The sequence below is a fragment of the Malaclemys terrapin genome, chromosome 5, assembly GCF_027887155.1.
Source record: "Malaclemys terrapin pileata isolate rMalTer1 chromosome 5, rMalTer1.hap1, whole genome shotgun sequence".
In the NCBI taxonomy this organism is placed as follows: Eukaryota; Metazoa; Chordata; order Testudines; family Emydidae; genus Malaclemys; species Malaclemys terrapin.
The window spans coordinates 25,575,413-25,596,968 of NC_071509.1; the positions used below are offsets into that span (position 1 = coordinate 25,575,413).

A 21,556-nucleotide genomic window follows, 5' to 3' on the forward strand; every position below is an offset into this window, starting at 1 on the left:
TCTGTTAAGAATATGACATTCAGGGCTGTCATGAAGAATGTTAACAGCTTTGGGAACTTCAGTTTTACACTGGAATGTCAGAATTGGGGAGGGGGCGAGGGGGGATTGTTCTAACTGGACTTCTGTAGTCCTGACTCTCTTGGTGCAGGTGGTATGTGACTGGCTGAGAGGTGAATGTGCCAAACTGAGTGGAATTTTGAAGAATCTGGCTCTTAGACAGTAATGACTTACAATGTTTTTTTCCCTGTAGTAAGTTACCTTATAGTTGTAGGGCAGTGGTTCTCAAAATTTTGTACTGGTGACCCCTTTCACATAGCAAGCCTCTGAGTGTCCCCCCTCCTTATAAATTAAAAACACTTTTAAATATATTTAACACTATTATAAATGCTGGAGGCAAAGTGGGATTTGGGGTGGAGGCTGACAGTTCATGACCCTCCATGTAATAACCTTGCAACCCCCCGTGGGGTCCCGATCCCCAGTTTGAGAACCCCCTATGGTATTATGCATGTAACTTTGTCTTTTTCCTTGACTCCTTATGCAGTCCCATTTTTTATTTTTGTGGAATTTCTGCATGGCAGCATTTCTCAATTGTTATTTGTTATGGCATCATACTAAATAGAAAGCTTTGACAGCCTCTGGTTTTTGTAGTAAGCTTGTAGGATTTCTCACTCGCTCAGTAGCATGCTACCTGAGGACTGTGTGGCCAATAGTCTTGCCTTTAGATTAGTAACAACGAAAAATTTCCTGGTATAACTATAGCAAGAAAATAATCTTCTTCTCTAGCTATTCCGGAATAACTCCCTCTTTGGACACTCTGCTCCTAAATAAAAACATCTTTAATCCAGAATTTCAGAATAGTGTGCCCACATGAGGGAGTTATTCCAGAATAGCTATAGTGGAACAGCTATCCCACTATAGCTATGCCAGTTAATGTCCTTGCGTTAACAAGCCTGAAGAGGTTCTGTCGGAAATGGATATGTTGGTGAGTGTGAGAGAAACACAGACTGGATGAGTGGTAAAAGAATGTGAGTGAAAAAGTAGGAAGGAGTGGGTGTCTGAGTGTAGGTAGCCTTGTTGATGAGATGGGAAATTTTTGGCACATAACTCTTCCTATTCCTGGGTCCCCTTCCCTGCATAGACACGTCCTAGGATAAGAATCTAGCTCCAATTTCTATTACTTATCCATGCTGAAGGTAATTTTCAATTGGTGAAATTTACCCTGGGCAGAGGACCTTATGTCCCACTCCAGCCTTTAAAGGGCAAATACTATTAAGGCCCTGATCCAAAGCCCACTAAAATTAATTGGAGCCTAAGGGTCCCAAGGCTTTCATCCAACTTGAGCCTAAGGGGTGAGTAAAGTGGTGCACAGAGCCTTCTTCCCAGAGTACATTTTATCCAATATGTTAAAACGTTAGATTGTGGAATACTTCTAACAGGGCTGCTAGCTATATCAACGTATATATCAGTCCGAATAACTGCTGTGTGCCCAACTCACCAAAGGAAAAAGGAAACGGGGAGGCCAAAAGAAACGCTTTAAAGACACTCTCAAGATAAACATCAAAAGATGTGGCATCGACACCACACACTGGGAGACAGCAGCTCAGGACAGGGATAACTGGTGAAGACTTGTCAGAGAGGGAACGTCCACTTTTGAGGAAAATTGCCTTGCCCTGGTCACAGAAAAACGCCAGAAAAAAAAGGAAAGACAACTGTCACGCAGCAATCGCGGCCCAACCCTGTCTTCCAACACCCCTGCAATGTCTGCCAACGAGCCTGTGGCTCAAGGATCGGACTCTTCGGCCACCAAAGGACCCATAAAATAAAGATGATCTCTTCTGTGAAAGAGATCATCCTCGACCTCGAGGGATTGTCGATGATATATCCGTCATCAATGCTGGTATTAGAGGGGCCCTGTCAAGTTAAAATTTGCATGTTGTTTAAACAAACACAACCTGCACTTTGTATTTCTAACAACTGCTTAGATTGTTAAAAGTGAACAAATTTAAAGAATTCAAGTCTTCACTTATGCATTTCATTCTCTGATTCTCCAGTGCTAGAACAGTGTCACAGACAATGTTTAGATCCAAACAAATAGTTTGCTTTGAATTAAAAAATGAAAATTGTGATAACGTTTCTAACAATATTTGGCTGTTCAAGGCCCTTATTCTGCAGTTTGTTGTGGCTGGATTTTTTTCATTTGTATGGAGCCCCATTGATTTTAGTCCTGTCCTATACAATGAATTGCAGGATCAGGACCTGAATCTTTACTTTTAATAAATGGATAAACTCAAATTACAGGATTGTGTTTCAACACTCTGTTCCTCTCTTGAATCAGGCTGACGGGAATAGTAAGCTATGTGCAGATACATTATTTCATTCTCTGATGTCAGAAGAGTTTGATTTGCTTGGAATAATCACTGTAGAAGTATGTCAAGGAGACAAACCTGTCAGTCTGTTCCCCGTAATACAGAAAGCTCAGTTCTGAAAACGTGCTCGTTTCATGTATTGGCATGGCAGGAAGAAAAACAAATTGTTTTGTCAGCTTCCATATGAGACATTGGTCTAGCAGGAGAATGCCTTGTGCCTCATGTAGATACTATAGGTATGTACAGTAGGAGCTCTTTCTTGTCTTTGCATTTTATAGCCATCACTTATAAAGCTCTCATTTTGAGAAAAAGAACTTGCTCAGATGCTTTCCCCCTCGCCCCCAGGGTAATCTGCTTTTATTTTCACAGTAGCTTTAGTAAAAAAAAAATTTCCTCCTACATAACCTGCTTTTTCATTCACTGCAGTTCACTTCCTCTTCACTCATGATAAATATCAGCCTCCTGTGTCAAATGCAGTTAAGCCTTTTCCAGTATGTAGTGCATTCGGAGTTTTCTCTGTTATATAATGTACACTTTCTCCACTTCTCCTCCAATGAGATTGTTCTTATAAGACTGAGTTAGTGACATAGATGTTTGAGGGTAGGGTGGGGAATCATAATGATTATAAGAATTTATGTGATGGGATTATTATAATCTTATATGGATTTATATTTGTATTCAGATTATACTACATGGCCATAACTTCATATTTATTTAAATGTCTAGCTTTTATTACTGTTAACAAACATGCTTTTTTTGTCTTTCTGAATTCAATATAATCTTTGTATATGAGGATATCAGGTTGTATATTATATAATTAACAGATACCATGCAATGTCTTTGTTTAATAGAATTTCTCTAAGTGTGGTTACAGCTAGAAAAGCGACCCTAAAAACTGTATCACTTTTCTCAGGGTGTCTGCTCTGTGTGTGTCCAAGTAATAACAGTTTTCTTTAATAACAAACCTCTAATGTGTAGACTAGCAAGGCTTTCAGCTGTGCTCTTAGCATCAGGCCTCCATCACCCTTCTACCTTTCATTCCATGGGAAAACGCTCCATGGATAGACCCCTTCTGGGTTCTAAATGTATTGTGGTTCTTCTGTCCAGGAACCTGGGGTGCAGAGGCCATGTAGGGGGATTAGAACATCTGTGCACGCTGTGGATCTATGTAGCAGCACCCAGGAAGTGGGTCTCATACATCCCTGGCAGTGTGGTTCCATTGTCTTGGTTTGGGTGAGAAGAGATATGGCACATGCCAGTGCAAGCTAAAGTCTGCAGTAATGGCCATGTTGGTACCTATAAAGGTGGGGAGGAGTCTGTCCTCCACACCTATGGAGATGCTGCGTACAAAATGCCAAGTGAATGGCTCTTGCCAGGCGACTGAGAATTTGGTCCTTGTTGAATTATTTTCACTGGCTGGGTATAGGAGACAGAATTTATTTGTGTGTGACCGCTCTCCTCTACTCCCACATGAATTTGCATTGTTGGTACTTAAAAAATCATCTCCTCACTTGCCAACTGACCAACTCTGATATAAAAGTTGGAAACAAAATAGACATGGAACTTGATGTCTTTTGTTTTTAGTTATTTTTGTGACTAACCAAACTGTTAGTTAATCTAGCTCATATTTCAGAAAAATGAAAATAATATAGTGTTGCCACATTTAATGGAGAAAAGAGTGTAGTAGTTAAAGTAAGAGATAAACCAAGTTGATGAGTTTAGGGTAATTAAAATACTAATCCTTCAAGCTCTGTGCTGCTTGGTCATTCGTAACCACTGGAAAGCTATTCATGGGTTCTTTAACAAAAGAGATGTTGGATTTAGTTTTACCCTTGCTTTGTATGTTGCTGTTACACATTCCCTTGTACACTCCCTGTCACTTTCCAGGTGCTTATGATATGCCTGAAATATAATTCAGGAAATCTTGGTATGGTAATCTTAACAAAAACAGTCTTTGTGCTGAGACACATCCCAGACTATTGTCCTGATAGAAGTGATTGGACTGCGTATTCATGATTAAGAAGCACTACCTTGATTGATTGATTGACCACGTGGTAGAAGAGATAATGGGATTCACAGGCTGCCTGATTCCCATCACAGAACAAATCTCTGATTTGTTTGTATGTAATAGTTAAACAAGCTTAGGGCTCAGGCTGCCAGTCACCAAATACATTCTTTTCCTTCCCTCCTCCATACCCTTTTTGCCCTAATTATTTTTTCAAAATGAAGTCATTTATTTCTTCAGTCACTACTCTTTCTGTTAAAAAATCTTAGTAAAATAAATGTAAAATATCTATCCTCTGAAGCAGTTTTGTATTTGGTTTGCAGAGGGATACATTGGTGGAAGAATTTTTCACTGAATGATAGCCTTAGCTTTGCTGAGAAATAATTACCATCTGAAGCCAAGATTCCATGTTTATGGTCTGCTGGCCTTGTTTGGCTTTTAGAATTCCATGTCTCCGTTTCATCCCTGTCGTAGCTGATGTTCTCCTTTTCTTGAAATCTGCTGACCTGATGCAGCAGCAGAGACTTGAATCAGAAGACCCAAGAGAAGATTTGGAAATTTAAAACCCTGGGTCTCTGAACATACCATTTTTCTGACTGCTTTCTGTGAAGCACATCTCCAGTATAAAATAGTGGTGGTGCAAAGTAGCAATTTATCACTAGAAACAGTGTTGAGAAAAATAGCCACTGTTACTGAGAAACTTCTAAGGTAAAGGAAGATGGTCCATATAACACATACCCTTCAAGTCTGTTGAATCATGTCCTATTTAGAGTGCAGCACATAAAGTACTTAAAAAATTGATATAATATCTTAAGAACATAAGAACAGCCATACTGGGTCAGACCAATGGTCCAGCTAGTCCAGTCTTCCGACAGTGGCCAATGCCAGGTGCTTCAGAGTGAATGAACAGAACAGGCAATCATTGAGTGATCCATCCCCTGTCATCCACTTCCAGCTTTGGGCAATCTTGGCTGTAACCAAACACAGAAACATTAGATATGGATCTTCATGTACTAAACTGATAAACCAATCATCATGTCACATTCTTAATTTTTTTTTGTTAGAGGTGTTCTTCCTTTTCCCATCCCAAGCTATGATATCACTATCTCCTGCATTCTGCCTTTTCTTTCCAATCCCACAAACTGTGTGTCTTCAAGGGGTCTGTGGCAAGTGGCATGGATCTGAAATGCATGTTTATGAGCGTTTTACTCTCATTTTCCTCCCACTACCCTTTTATTACCTTTTTTACATATGCCTCTTGTGGCTACAGCTGTCCTTCTGCACAAAGGAGTGAACTGAGCTCCCTTTAGTGTTTCATTAATGTCAGTCCTGATCATCTGGCCGATGTTGTTGAATAACACAAGGCTGACCTTCTCCCTCAGGTGATCTGTAATGCCCTGTGCATCTGCCATGTTAGTGGGTGAATGACAGAGCCTGAAACTGGAAAGAATGTTTTTCCACTGGGGCTTCCTTTAGGAAACTAAGCTGTTCATATGAAAGAATGTTCGTGTTCTAAGGTTTTAAGGCCAGAAGGAACCATTACAATAATTAATCTGATTTTCTACAAAACACAGGCTGTAGAACTTCACGCAGTAATTCCTCCATCAAGTCCAATAACTTGTAATTGAACATGTAGAAAGGTACCCACTCTCAATTGAAAGACCCCAAGTGGTGGAGAATCTACTACTTCGCTTGGTAAACTAATTCAGATGGTTAATTATTCTCATTGTTAAACGGTTCAGAAAGTCTCTTCTTTTAGTTGGGATCGGCAGTGTGGCCTCCTGGATAGAGCACTGGACTAGTACTCTTGGCACCTTGGTTCTGTTCCTGGTCCTGCTTTGTTGGGTGACCTTGGGCAATTCATGTCACCTCCCTGTGCCTTGATTTCCCCATCTGTATAATGGGGAAAATGATCCTGACCTCCTTTGTAAAGTGCTTTGGGCTTCACTGATGAAAAGTGCTATGGATAAGCGATGTGGTATTATTAGTAGCAGTAGTCTGGCTAATTTACTGCAAAGAAAAATAAACCTCCCATGTTGCAAATGTGAGTTAATGGAGAAAGAAATTATCATGCATGTATTGAATATATTGATGATCAAAATCTTTAACTGGAGAGCTCTTTACATTGTGCAGCAATTTTTGACAAATAAATTGTTCTCACTGTTGTTTAGAAAGAAGAAAAAACAGTGGTCTTGCTGCCTGGCATATTTGGTGTAGGCTGTGGTAACTCATTAGAAGATTCTAAAGTATGCAGGATTACATAGATGGGACCCTATCTTGTCAAGTTAAATATGGAGCACTGTGATTCTACTGTTAAACTAATATGTGGACAATCCAAAGACACCCTACTCTAGCTGGACAAACAAATTATCTGACTTGTTTACCTTTATGGCAATTTAAAAACATAGCAATTTTTAAAAAAAGTGAAGTGCAGAGAAAATTGCTCCTGGCTCCCTGTAATTGGGCCTTGTAGGTTATGATTATACACATTAGTCTTTATTCATTATGTTTTTTCCAATTTGTGTGAATTCAAAGTTAAACATTATTTATTTATTTTGTAATTTAAATATTCATTAGCTATTCAGATACAGTGCAACTATTTGACCACAGATATATGGTCACTCCAGACTTGTCACTCTGGACACTTCTCTTCATTTCAGTATACCTACTAATAAAAATACAATCGGCATGATCAAGCAGCAGATCTGACAATTAATTTCTCATGATCTTTCATTGATATAGTCAGCATCCCTTGCTATGTCTTAGGGTCTGATTCTGAGAGTTGCTGCTAACAAGTGCATAGATAAGACTAATTATGAAAATTCATCAGTACAAATACGTTATTTTGTTCCATTTTATTTCCATTATGTAGCACCCCATGAGACAAAAGAAAAGAAGTTTCTGACTCACGGAATTTATATGGGCACGATCCTGAGAGTTGCTGAGCTCCCATTGAAATCATGTGTCCGATCCTTCACTCTTTGTAGTTGACAAAAGCAGGATTGGACCCATAGATGGTAAGTTGACAGATATCTGACCTGCATATTTCATACAGTAACACGCACACCTAAATGCTATATAAATAATGTGGAACAAAATAGCTTGTTAATTATTTATATTGGCAGATATTTATAATCAGTGTTATCTATGCACTTATCGGTTTTATGTTTCAAGTTAGAATATCTTTTTACAGTGTAGGAGACTAATGATACTAATTACAGTCAGAGCACAATCCAGACAGGTAGTAAACAAGTTCTTCATCTCCGAAAGCTGTTCAGTCTTGACCTACAGCCAAAAAAAAGTTAATAGCTGTTCGTTTAACTGCAGTATGCATCATTGTCAAATGAGAAGTTAATACATTTGGTGTACATCAGAACAATGGTTCATCCAGCCCAGTATCCCTTCTTCCTATGGTGGCCAGTGCCAGATATTTCAGAGGGAATGAACAGAAAAGGGCAGTTTGTCGAGCGATCCAACTCCTGTGGTCCAGTCCCAGCTTCTGGCAGTCAGAGGCTTAGGGAAACCTAGAGTATGGTTGCATCCCTGGCCATCTTGGCTAATAGCTATTAATGGATTTATCCCCATGAACTTATCTAAATCTTTTTTGAACCTAGTTATACTTTTGGCCTTTGCAACATCCCCTGGCAACAAGTTCCACAGGTTGACTATGCATTGTGTGAAGAAGTAATTCCTTATGTTTGTTTTAAACTTGCTGCTTATTAATTTCATTGGGAGACCCTTGGGTCATGTGTTTATGTGAAGGGGTAAATAACACTTTCTTAATAACTTTCTCCATACCATCCATGATTTTATAGACCTCTGTCATACCCGCGCCCCCTTAGTTAACTTTTTTCTAAACTGAACAGTCTCAGTCTTTTTAATCTCTCCTAATTTGGAAGTTGTTTCATGCCCCTAATCAATTTTCATCACCTTCTCTGCATCTTTTCCAATTCTAATATATCTTTTCTGAGATGGAGCAACTAGAACTGCATGCAGTATTCAAGATGTGGGTGTACCATGGATTTATATAGTGGCATTATGTTTTATTATCAATCCCTTCCCTTAAGATTTCTGACATTCTGTTAGCTTTTTTGACTGCCACTGTAGCAGATGTTTTCAGAGAACTACCCACAGTGACTTCAAGATCTCTTTCTTGAGTAGTAACAGCTAATTTAGACCCCATCATTTTGTATATATAGTTGGGTTTTTGTTTTCCAATGTGCATTACTTTCATTTATCAATATTGAATTTCATCTGTCATTTTATTGTCCAGTCACCCAGTTTTGTGAGATCCCTTTGTAATTCTTGACAGTCAGCTTTGGATTTAACGAACTTGTGTAATTTTGTAGTGTCTGCAAATTTGCCGCCTCACTGTTTACCCCTTTTTCCAGATAATTTATGAATATGTTGATCAGCACAGGTCCCCATACAGATCCTTGAGGGACCTCCACTATTTACCTCTCTCCATTCTGAAAACTGACCATTTATTCCTACCCTTTGTTTCCTGTCTTTTAATCAGTTACTGATCCATGAGAGGACCTTTTCTCTTATTCCATGACTGCCTACTTTGTTGAAACAACAAGGAGTCTGATGGCACCTTAAAGACTAACAGATTTATTTGGGCATAAGCTTTCGTGGGTAAAAACCTCACTTGTTCATATGAAGAAGTGAGGTTTTTACCCACGAAAGCTTATGCCCAAATAAATCTGTTAGTCTTTAAGGTGCCACCAGACTCCTTGTTGTTTTTGTAGATACAGACTAAGACGGCTACCCCCTGATACTTTGTTGAAGAGCCTTTGGTGGGGGATCTTGATACAGATTTACTGAAAGTCCAAGTATAAACTATCCACTGGATCTATAGTCTATATGTTTTTGACCCTGTCAAAGAATTCTTATACATTGTTGAGGCATGATTTCCCTTTACAAAAGCTGTATTGACTTGATCCCAACATATCGTGTGCATCCATGTGTCTGATAATTCTATTCTATACTGTAGTTTCAATCAGTATGCCTGGTACTGAAGTTAAGCTTACCAGCCTGTAATTGCTGGGAGTCTTTTTTTTTAAATCAGCATTACTTTAGCTGTCCGCCAGTCATCTGGTATAGAGGCTGGATTTAAGTGATAAGGTACATATCATACCACAGTTAGTAATTATACAATTTCATATTTGAGTTCTTTCAGAACTCTTGGTTGAATACCATCTGGTCCTGGTAACTTATTACTGTTTAATTTATCAATTTGTTCCAAAACCTCCTTTATTGACACCTGTAATTGGGCCTTGTAGGTTATGATTATACACATTAGTCAGATAAACTTAGTGCACTCTTGTCAATGTCTTTGTTTTTAGAAGGTTTCAGTTTGGCATGAGGTTGTGGGGAATCTTCTTCTACATAACTAGCTGAAGAAGAAAAACATGTGGCTGCAGACAGTAGAAGAGTCTTGGTGGATCCTGGGGCCGGACTGGGAGCCCATTGAGGTGAAATCAAAGACTCCCTTTAACTTCATTAGGTTTGGACTGGGGTAGTCTAATAGATATAATCCTTTCTTTAGTTAAACAGCATCTCTTTTAATAGAGGTTTAAAGAGTTCAACTTAGTTCAGTTACATCAGGAATCCGATTTCCCTGATATAGTGTCAGTTTCCAGCAGAGAATGCATGAAGACCACAAGCATCAAAGATTTGAAATTCCTCTCTGTTTCACCTTTGGTAATAGTGGTGTCATCCTAGTTACTAGTGGATATTTGTCCATATCTAAAAATCAACACACCATTAATCATGACTGAAAGCCTCAGCTCAAGACTAGAATAGCAGAGATGATGTATAGTGAGGTCAGAATTCATAATGCATGGCGAAGCTTGTGTGGAGAAGCTTGCACACTGCCTAGCTCCATCCAGAGCAATCAGACCATAAAGTCAATCAAGCACTAGATTAATCCAAAATCTTAAATTAACTGATAAAGCAATTATTTACTAATTTTAAAAAAAGTTAGGTTTTAAATTTATGGAATACGATGACCTAGAATTGTGGAAACCCTATTTACTATGTGTACAACAAAATATTTGCTCATTGGTATACTTTCATTAGAAACACATCACATTTTTGTGACAGTCCTTGGGAGACTATAGTAAAATTATTCCTAGAGCACTCATTAGGATAGTACAAACTATGTAATGCAAAATCGTGTAGCAGTTCTCAATTCCTTAAAGGTTAAGTAAAGAGATTAAAATCTATCAATGTGGCTCTTTCTTTCAAGGGAACAGGCATCTGATTCTATTTCACATATTATGAAATGTTTTCAATTCTCAAAATTGTGTGTAAAAGTGCTATTATTGTAATACCCGTTGAATGGCAAGACACTCAGTCTTTTCTAAGCATTCTAATAGTTTGAGGACTTGTCCTAGTTTTCTTTCATTCACCATCTGTCAGCTTTCCTTAAGCCATGCTGTCTAATAATTAAGGGTACGGTTGGCACTGGATAGAATTTATTAACCTTGGCTTTATCTGTAGCTTGGCTAAAGTTAGATTTTTTTTGTCCTTGATTAGCTTGCTATGTAGAGCTTGTGTTTACAAAAAAACAGGATATAAAATTGCATTGCACTAATACTATGCTGGGTGTTAAGATGAGAGTCTAAATTCAGTTATCATGCTTCACAACTACCTGCAGATGTTTCAGAAACGTATCTAAGTTGTTCCTTTAAAAATAAATATGTAGGTTTTTTTAATGTACTTGCAGGTTTCGTTTTTACATGGTTAAATTCCTGCTGGACATGATATAATCAGGAAACGCACAAAAAAGTTAGGTTGATCAAAGGCTTTGAGGCTACATAGATCCAGACCCTCTTTGGAATTAGGTATACGTTTCCACATCATATATTTTATTCCAAATATTTAAAGCTAATAAACAGTGTATAATCTAAACCTTTGTTGTTAGCAGTTAGTCTCACTTTTGTATAAAGAAATTACATCTCTCCTAGTTCCTAAATTCTTCTTTCATACAATATTTTAATGCCACCTTGAAATTAACTAGTATCATTTTCCCTAGTCCATTTATAAGATTGTATATAATGATTAGGGCACTACAGTTGTTTAACACTGTAGTATTTCATGATTAGTCCTACACTCTCTGTTGAAGTTCTGAGGAGGATTGGTCCTATGGTTAAGGTACTGGATAGGGGCTTGAGAGACCTGGGTTCTGTTCCTTGCTCTGCCACGTTGTTCCTGTGTAATCCTGGGCGAGTCACTTAGGGCAAGAGTTGCCAAAGTGATTTTAGGGTGTTTCAATTTTTGGTTTCCCAACTTGTGATACTGTAACGAGAGCTTTATTTTTCAGAGGGATGAATGTTTAGCACTTACTTTAAAGGAGCATGCTTTTCAGACTCTTCTGCAGAGCACCCAAAAATAAAGGTACCTAAGGTACACAGATTGCCCATCTTAAAATAAAGCTGTCCAGAATAACTAGTCACTTTTGAAAATCTTGACTTTGTAATCTTTCTGTACCTCAATTTCCCATCTGTTAAAAGTGGGTAATACTTCCTTTCATAAAATGATAGGACTGGAAGGGACCTTGAGAGGTCATCTAGTCCAGTCATCTTTGTCTTGCCTATTTAGATAGTCCCTGCCTTGAAGAAATAGTCTCATACTGTAGAAGGGAAAACCTCTCTTAGAAATGCTTAAAATGTTGATCTGACTTTTTGCTGCATGTTGGGTTGTGTCTCAGTTATTATGAGAAATGTATATTGAGTTGGAAGGTGTCTGAGTTCTTTCATCCTTGATTATTGCTAGATGCAGCTCTACATATAGGCATCAGTGTTGGAAGATACAAGTTGGACTAATGCTGTACATCATTGGTTCTAAACTAGGGATCTGGGGTCCCCTGGGGGGGCTGTGAGCAGGTTTTGGGGAGCTGCCAAGCAGGGGCAGCCTTAGATTCACTGTGGCCCAGGGTAGAAAGCTGAAGCCATGCCACATGGGGCTGAAGCCAGGGCCCTGAGCCCCACCACCCGCGGCTGAAGCTGAAGCCTGAGCACTGTAGCTTCGCAGGAGCCCCTGTGGCATGAGGCCCCAGGCAACTGCCCTGCTTGCTACCCCCTAACACCGGTCCTGGCTTTTATATGCAGAAAATCAATTATTGTGGCACAGACGGGCCGTGGAGTTTTTATAGCATGTTGAGGGGCCTCAGAAAGAAAAAGGTTGAGAACCCCTGCTGTATGTCATATTTTGAGATCGAGAATGCTTAGACATAACAGTATTGTTCAGATTAATGTAATACTCTTTTATTACCTTTTGAAATATCCTGACTTATTGCTCAGCATCACTATTTATATTAGGCCTACGAGTCCTTTTAAGCATTTAAATAGGAAATATGCTAACACCGTTACAATGAAAATGTTTAGCCACCATTTCCGACAAAGTGGGCATTCACCCACGAAAGCTTATGCTCCAATATATCTGTTAGTCTTAAAGGTGCCACAGGACTCTCTGTTGCTATTTAAAAACTGATTTACTAGTAGTTACCATACTTAATCTTTGAGTGAATCTTAGATGTCACTTTGTGGCAACTTGAGGCAAGTTTTGAGTTTTTAATGATTACCAATCCAGGTCTATCTTGTATTGAGTAAGATTGCCCCAGTCAAAAGAGCCCAATCATAATGCTACTATATAAATCCATGGTGCACCCACATCTTGAATACTGTGTCCACTTCTTATTTCCAAAAGGATATAGTGGAACTTGTTGTTGTTATGACCAAAAGTGTAATAGGGTATAAAAAACCCCTTGATGAGTTAATGGAGGATATGTCCCTCAGTGGTTGTTAGCTAAGATAGTCAGGGATGCAATCCCATGCTTGGGGTGACCCATAACCTCTGTCAGAAACTGGGGGTGGGGGAGATAGGTGTGGATCACAACAACTGTACTTTTCAGTACACTCACTGAAGTTCTGGTAGAGGCCACTGTCAGAGATAGGATAATGGGTTAGGTGGGCCATTAATTTGACCCAGTATGACCATTCTTATATTCTAGTGAGAGACTCCATTCCTGGTGATGTCCATGGGAGTTGGATTGGACTCATAATCCGTCTTTTTAAATATAGTTTTATTTTGTAGTGAATTTGGGTGCTTGTGAAAGATGCAGTTGTCCCTATAACACACTGCTACTGTTCCTCTTTCTTATTTTCAAGGGATCACTTCTAACCATGAGTAGTTCAATGATCATTCATGTCCTTGACTACTCTGAGATGCAGCAAGAATTCCATTTGTGATAATTGTATTGTGATGTAGACTAGTGGTTTTTAAACTGTGGGTTACAACTCAGTACTGGGTCGTGGCGGCTCTAGTCAGTGCTGCTGACTGGGCCTTTAAAAGTCCCATCGGCAGTGCTGCCCAACTAATGCAGGCTAGTCTCTACCTGTTCTGACACCGTGCTGGGCTCCGGAAGTGGCCAGCAGCAAGTCTGGCTCCTAAGCGGGAGGGGCCACGGGGCTCCATGTGCTGCCCCTTCCCCGAGCACTGGCTCTGCACTCCCACTGGCTGGGAACCGGCCAATGGGAGCTGGGGGGGGGCAGTGCCTGTGGGCAAGAGCTGCACAGAGCCACTTGCATGCCTCCGCTTAGGAGCCGGACCTGCAGCTGGTCGCTTCCGGGGCGCAGCGTGGTCCACGGTGCCAGGACAGGCAGAAACCCTGACTTAGCACCTTCACTGTGCCGCTGACTGGGAGCTGCCCGAGGTAAGCCCGTGCCCCAATCCCCTCCTCAGCCCTGAGTCCCCCCATACCCAGAGTCCCTTTCTGCATCCCAAACCCCGCATCCTACTGCCAATAATTTTTTTTTTTTTTTTTTTTTTACAACCACATTATCTTGCCACTTAAAGGGTGAGATCCTGCCGCTATACAAGTCAATGAGAGGTTTTTTTTTTTTCCTCTTCTCACCTCTGTTTGAAAGAAACTAAGTATATTCAGAGAGCCTGATTTTCAGTGGTGGTATGTGTGATGCTGGCAGACCAGATACCAGCTCATGCCAAGACCTGTAGGCCTTGTTGGAAACTGATGAATGCATAGCTGGAAACCGGTCAGGCTCACCTGTGTTAGCATTGTTACAATAGATGTTACATTGATAAGAATGTGTTTAGTCTGTATTAAATGACTGTAAGATGCTGCATGTATTAATCTTATAATATCTGTACTATGTGTTTGTGTTTGTTTGCTCTGTAACTATAAAAGTGTTGCTAAAACTGTAAAACCCCACAGTCAGGAGAGGAGCATTACCGAGTGTGAAATACTAGTTTACCACAAGAAGTGTCATCTTCTGCCCAACAAAAAAAGGTTGTTGTGGTACGTCAGTGGACAAATGACTTGTTGAGTGTTTTCCCCAGACCCCTGTAGAGGGAACAGGCACAAACGCTCATCACATCACATCTTGATCTCTGGCACAAGAGAGTAAAAATACCTGTCAAGAAGAAATTGTCATCGCTATGCTGCCTGGAATTTGAAAAAGGCAATATTTCTAAGCATAAACAAGGGACCCACAAACTGCTTAATTGTTAGCCTTAAAGCATATGTAGAACTTGTACATTACAGCAGCTTCTATTACTTTTTGGAGCCTAAGACTGTAACTCATTTGTGTGTGTGTGTGTGTGTGTGTGTGTGTGTGTGTGTGTATGTTTACCTTTGTTAACTTTGTAAATAACTCTCGTTTCCTTTTCTTAGTTAATAAATCTTTAGTTAGTTTATTATAGGATTGGCTACAAGCGTTACCTTTCGTGTGTGATCTGAGGTGCAGTTGACCTGGGAAAGTGCCTGGTCGTTTGGGACTGGGAGTAACCTGAATATTGTTGTGATAGATGCTCCTTTACACCAAAAATCACAAAGGCAGGCTTGTCAGGGTGGCAAGATAGACTGGAGTGCCCAAGGGGACTGTCTGTGACTCCATCATAAGGCTGTTATAGTGCTTGAGGAGTTCACACTTGATAGGTGAAATCTAATTATAGAACACACTATTTGGGGTTTGTGCCCTGTTTCTTAACAGTCTCCTCTGAGTTGGCAGTCATGCTCTTGAGCTACTCTAGACCAGTGGTTCTCAAAGCCGGTCCGCCGCTTGTTCAGGGTAAGCCACCTGGCAGGCCGGGCCGGTTTACTTGCCGCGTCCACAGGTTCGGCCGATCGCGGCTCCCACTGGCCATGGTTTGCTGCTCCACGTGAGTGGGGGCTGCGGGAAGTGGCGTGGGCTAAGGGATGTGCTGGCCGCCCTTCCCCCAGCCCTTATTGGCCGGGGCGGTGAACCGCAGCCAGTGGGAGCCGCGATCGGCTGAACCTGCGGACGGCAGGTAAACCGGCCCGCCAGGGGCTTTCCCTGAACAAGCGGTGGACCGGCTTTGAGAACTACTGTTCTAGACAGCTTGACAAAGGGGGATTTCCCTTCCCCTGGGATTTGTGCCTTTTATGAGCCCTTGATTCAACATATCAATCAGCAATTTCTGCAGCCTCAAAACCGTGGAAGGTATTTTTTGTCAGATGGAAAAAGTAGAATTATTTTTCCTCCTTGGCTTCTTTCACATACAGTAACCATAGATATCACTTGTAATAATAGTAAGCTAAAAAGAATCTGGTTTATTTTTTTTTTAAAGTTGGCTATATCCCTTTTGAAGATTAACTGCCAATATAATATGTAATTAAGCTCTCTTTGGAAGTTTCGCCCAGGATTTCAGGTTTTCTATCTCATCAGTCTCATCATTACCATGGCAAATCTCAAGGGGAAGTAGCTTCCTTGCAGATCAAGTGCTACCGGATGAATCTCTAGTTAAGTCTTAAAAACTGACTGACTGGATATTCAGATTATGTCCATCATTGGTGCTGTTATCATGCCACCATATTTTTGGGTGACCATGTGATTGCTGGCCATGTAGCGACATTCCTTGGTAAACATGCTTTGTAATTTGTTGGTCTTCCATCCTAATAAGGTGTCCATACCAAGAAAGCCGATGGAACCAAACCAGTGCTGATAGAGGTGGTTTCTGGGTTTGGCTACAAATATCATCATTGCTGATGTTGTCCTGCCACTTTCTCCTCTACTGTAAAATACAGTCCTATAAGAAGCATTCAGTTTTTGGTATTGCGTTAAAGGACTTTCCCAAAATGCTGTATTGTAGTTCTGAACTGATCTGCTAGAGACTTCTGCCACTAGATGTTATCTTTTATAATGCGTCTTCTCTTTGAATTAAACTATACAATATTTATCCCAGCCAAGATATTTTGTCATATCACAATATAGCTCCTATAGCTTTGAATTAGTTTCTAGGTTTAAAAAAGGTTATAATACAAGTATATTTTAATCAAAATATTTAATATTGGACTACTTAAAAGGAAAAAAGTGAGTTTGTGGGGTCATCCTATTCCAATCAACTTGCGCACAGCTAGTGAGTGAGAATGGGTTACCATGGAATGATGTATGCTACTTGTATGGTAATGACTACATTATTGATATAATTTTCCACTTGCAATACTGTAGTTCATTATTTCTAAGAGTTAGAAGCGGTTGGATGCGTGTGGTGATAATAAATGCTAAGACTCATGAAGTGCATCTCCCAGCCCTGAATACTTTATGAATATTTTTAGCATACCAATAAAATTGTTCATGCCTTTCTTTGCCTGAGAGAATTGCTGCTTCCATGGTACATCAGTAGTCTTAATGTGATTGGATGTAGGCTCTCTGATGATAAACCAGGATGCTTCTCAGGATTTCAGCAGGTTTATTTGTGATTACAGAAATTCTAAAACCTTTGCAGTTACCCTGTCATACTTTTAACCAGTTGAATCCCTGATCAGGTAGGAGAAAATATGGAAAGAGCAAAGCTAGAAACGTTTGGAAATAATTAACACCTTTAATCAATTATCCTCAGTAATTATGGTGTAAAAGTCAGACCTATATGCTGCTGTGTGGTGTTCATTTTGTTAGGGAAGCCCAGTGAAGTGCACTTCAGAACTTCTATTTTTTATTTGGATACTTAGTCATGTATTGGTATCTTTCTCTTGGAAACTACTTGCAAAATTTGTTAAGTGTTCAGTGCTAAGAAAGTTCTAGCCATCTTTAATAAATGGACTGTTCAAAGCAGAGAACAAATGCAGATCTTGATGGATGTTGTCTATGAAAATGAATTAAATTAAAAGATTTAGAAAAGCCTTTCTACTCATCACCATTAACATATTAAATGTTTTTTCTGTAGCCTGAACATCCAGAGATAATACCATAATGAGTCTTTGAAATGCCTGAAAGTAACACATAAACAGTACTCCTTGCTATTTGATTTTGCTGAGTCAGCAAAAGTAAATGACCGCGCATAGAATAAACTCAGGAGTAAAACTCAAGGGGTGACCCTGAAGTCTTTAGAATTTCTCTATGCATTTATATGATACTTAGCATCATAGTAGCAGTACCTGGCCCGCGCTGGGGAAGCTAATGATCCAACCAGTGGACCAAATACAGTGATGAATCCTGGTCATGTGCCAACTGAGGCATGTTGTGCATACACTAAGAAGAAGCACCTAACAAGGTTATCATTAGTACACTGGAAAGACCCATATATCAATTTCTTCCCTTTCCCCTGAACCATCCAGGGCATTTAGAAAAAAAGTAATTGTAGCTTTCCTTAGGCCTTTAAAGAACTGATTCCAGGTTACTGGTAGGAGGTGTTGCAAAATATATCCAAATATGTGGTGTAGGAGAATACGAGTTACTATGGAACAATAGAAGAAGAACAGGAGTACTTGTGGCACCTTAGAGACTAACAAATTTATTAGAGCATAAGCTTTCGTGGACTACAGCCCACTTCTTCGGATGCATATCCGAATGCATATGGAACAATAGTAAAGACAAATCTAGGCAAGCAATAAAAGAACCAAAGCATAATGCTTATACTGAGGTGGAGGAAGAAATGTGAGGATAGGGGGAGGAAAGGAAGCAGGATCAGAGAGCTGGAATTTTAAAGTGTTCCAGATTATATAGAAGGGGTCTCCTACTGTATCAATAATTGGGTTGGAGATATAGTAGTGGTGGCTATAGTGGGGATTTGAGAAGCAAGGGAAGTCCCAAACTGGCTTAAAAATTATGAAATTAGAAAAAAATGGGGTTCTTTTCATTTGGTTTCAGGGTGTTTAGGGCAAACTTAGGTCATATCTTCTAGTTTATCTCCCCAAGTATAAGGACTAGAACCTTTTCTTCCCCAAAGTGAAAGCTGAGATTCTCAGATAATCACTTATCTCCAGCAACTGGGGGTTTAACTAAGATGCCAAATATCCCAAAAGTTGAGTCACTGAGTCTCCCTGAAGCTTTTTTTTATTTCTGTTATCCAGAATGTCAAGTTTGGCTTATTGCCTGTATTTGTGAAGATACTGAGTGCTGTTTCAAGTATGAATGATCTGTTCAAATGCTACAATCTAAGCCATGCACTGCACCAGATTTTAGGTGAAGACAATAAGTGACTCTCCCAGTTTCTGTATCAGGTGTGTTGCCTGCAAAATTGCTCAGGAACAATTTGCATTACATTTTCAAATTTGATCTAAATTGAGAGAGAGACTATCGAGTGCTGTGATCATTCTGGAATGCCAACCCCAGTACTCTTAGAAATGATCTTTTGCACATGATCTTTGTATGAGACTGTGATGGGGTGGACTAGTCCCAGAGCACCCCTAGAGGAGGCCTCAGGTTCCTGCCACACCCAGTCCCAGAGAGGAACAGAAGAGAAGTCCTCCAAGTGGCCTAGAGTGGCTGCAGGAGAAACAGACAATCAGAGAGGCTGCAGGAATGGCCAATCAGGGGCCAGGAGGGGCATATAAAAAGGAGCAGTAGAGCCAGTCAGTTAATTGTTGCTTGGAGCTGGAAGGGAGAGGTTGGGGTTACTGGCTGGCGGAAAGAGCAGCAGGATCATGGACAGCTCAGTGTAGGCAGCGACTGGGGGAGCAAGAGAGAACCTGACTGGCTGCTGGGACTGAGTAAGGACTGAGCCCTGGGAGGGCTGCAGAAAGATAGTATCTCCATGGAGGAAGCCCTGGGGATATGGCCCCATACCAGGGATGAAACTACTTAAAGACTGAGACCAGGGAGAGAGAGAGAGACCCCAACAGAAGGGTACTGAGATAGCCCCTTTGTGGACTGTATATCCTGGAAGGGGTGTCTTCTGATTCACGTACAGACTGTGTGTGAGTCTCAGCCAGAGGGCTGAGTCACTGAAAAAATGCTTGGGAAACCACTGACTAGGGTCACCAGAACTGAAAGACTGCAGAGACATCTGACCAGAATGGGGTGCTTGCAAGAGGTAGGTGCAGTGCCATTACGGAGAGACACCTTTGTCCTTATGTTGTCAGCAATTATTCAATTCGTTTGGCATCCTCTATAAACTAGGGTTATTTATTGTATGAGATGAACAGCATCATAGATAGCTTGCTGATATGTGTCTATAAAAGTGGTTTGTATGTCTTACTTTGTTCAAGTCTAGAGGATGTTTATTTTTCACCATTCCCTCCCCAATCACAAATACGTAAATAAGATGAAATGCTAGTTCGTGGTGCCGCAAAGGAGGGGGAATGGGGCAGGGGTGTATGTGTGTTGTGTTATTGAGCAAAGATCTGCAGTTTAGAGTTTGAAGGTTAGCTTTTAGAGATCTGAATGAAGGAGGTGTATATGAAATGTGATGTTGACCACAAAGCAATAGGCTTCTTCTATGTCAAAGGGTGGGATTATCCTCTCTATCTGTACTGTCTGAAGTACATGTGACCAATGAAGTGTGTTCTGCTTTCCCCAGAGTATTTACAACTTGTGACTGGTTGCTCTTTAGATATCACAGTTCCAATTGCAACCCAGTTTTTAAATTGCCCACCATATATGAAGAACACCTGTAAGCACAGTATATGCAGTTGCAGCCTCTTGTTCTCCTGCAAAGAGCCAATAAGTGTGATCCACTTATTTAAGGAGAGTTTTATGTCTGTAAAACTCTTTGAAGATGAAAAATGTTATATTATTGCTATGTAGTAGGATTAGACTGGGTCATTGCCAAAGGTGCATAATGATGATTAAATTGCGATGCAATAACTACCTATTTTATGTCCTAAATAATGCCCCAGAAGGGGGACTATAGTCTTCTCCCAACTATCCACAATAATTTGCCGCTGTTTTCAGAAATAGAAAAAGCAATTAGCCATCCTAAATTTTAGACTCTGAGAAGTATTCCAAAAAAGTGTTGCATACTATGGAATACCAGATGAAACTGCATACAATAGTCCATAGCAAAGGCTGTGATGAGAGGAGATATAAGTATTATTGCGTGTAACTTCTTATGCATCACTCTGTGTTCAGGATATTTTTAAAAGTGGAGTTTTATAGCCAAATGAAACAGTGGTTTTTAAGTCTTAAAATGGGAACTCATCAGAGACGTTACATTTCTATTCTGCTTCCAAGCCCATTTAATGTTAATGGACGTTATCAAAGAATATCTGACTAAGAGGAATGGACTACTTATATAAGGATACAACTTAGAAAAAAAATGAAAAGAAGCAATATTGCAAAAATTGATGGTTACAAGAATCAAGCTTAGTGGTATTATTAAAGGTATAGGTAGATTCTGTTTTGCAAGTGGACATGTGATCTAGAGATTAAATCAGAGGACTGGGAGCTGGAAATTGTGAGGATTTTTTTCTGCATCTGCCGTCTAAGTGTATTTTAACTTCTGTGTGCCTCTGTTTTTTTATTTTTAAAATGGATAGAATACTTGTCCACCTAGAATGTAGTGACGCTAAAATGACATTTGTAAAGCCCTTTGGACTTCTGTAGCGACTGTCTTCTAAAAATCTCTAAGTTACACTTAATATTATGATTTTTGTAAAGTGCTTTTGGAGAGGACAAGGACCTTGTAAATTACGTAATAATATCAATAATCTCTTTATAAAAGCCTTCCCTTGATTTCTTCAGGATAGTGGATACATTTATTAACACTGCTGGGAAAATTGTGTGGCTTTCTAAATGTTCCATTAGGATTGACCGCAAAACTAAAATGTAAAAATGCAAGGGCCTTGGAATACCTTTCTCTCAGGCTTTTATGTATTGGCCTTGGTCTCTTTTGAGTGTAGTTGTCAACATATTGCATTTCTGACTACTTTGTCTTTTCTGTGTTCAAACCTTCCTGGTAAGCTAGTCTTGTCCTTTGT

General features: G+C 40.0%; 1 protein-coding gene across 4 annotated transcripts in view; it reads left to right on the forward strand.

Moving 5' to 3' along the window:
* JAKMIP1 (janus kinase and microtubule interacting protein 1) overlaps positions 1-21,556 on the forward strand; it is a 250,316-nt gene that overhangs the window by 7,304 nt on the left and 221,456 nt on the right. For 3 of the 4 annotated variants that reach the window (XM_054031023.1, XM_054031019.1, XM_054031022.1), the window contains exon 2: positions 7,244-7,388. The exons of the other annotated variant lie outside the window; for it this stretch is intronic. The gene's annotated coding sequence lies outside the window, so the exon portion shown is untranslated. The remainder of the gene's footprint in view (positions 1-7,243; positions 7,389-21,556) is intronic. 4 annotated transcript variants of the gene reach the window in all.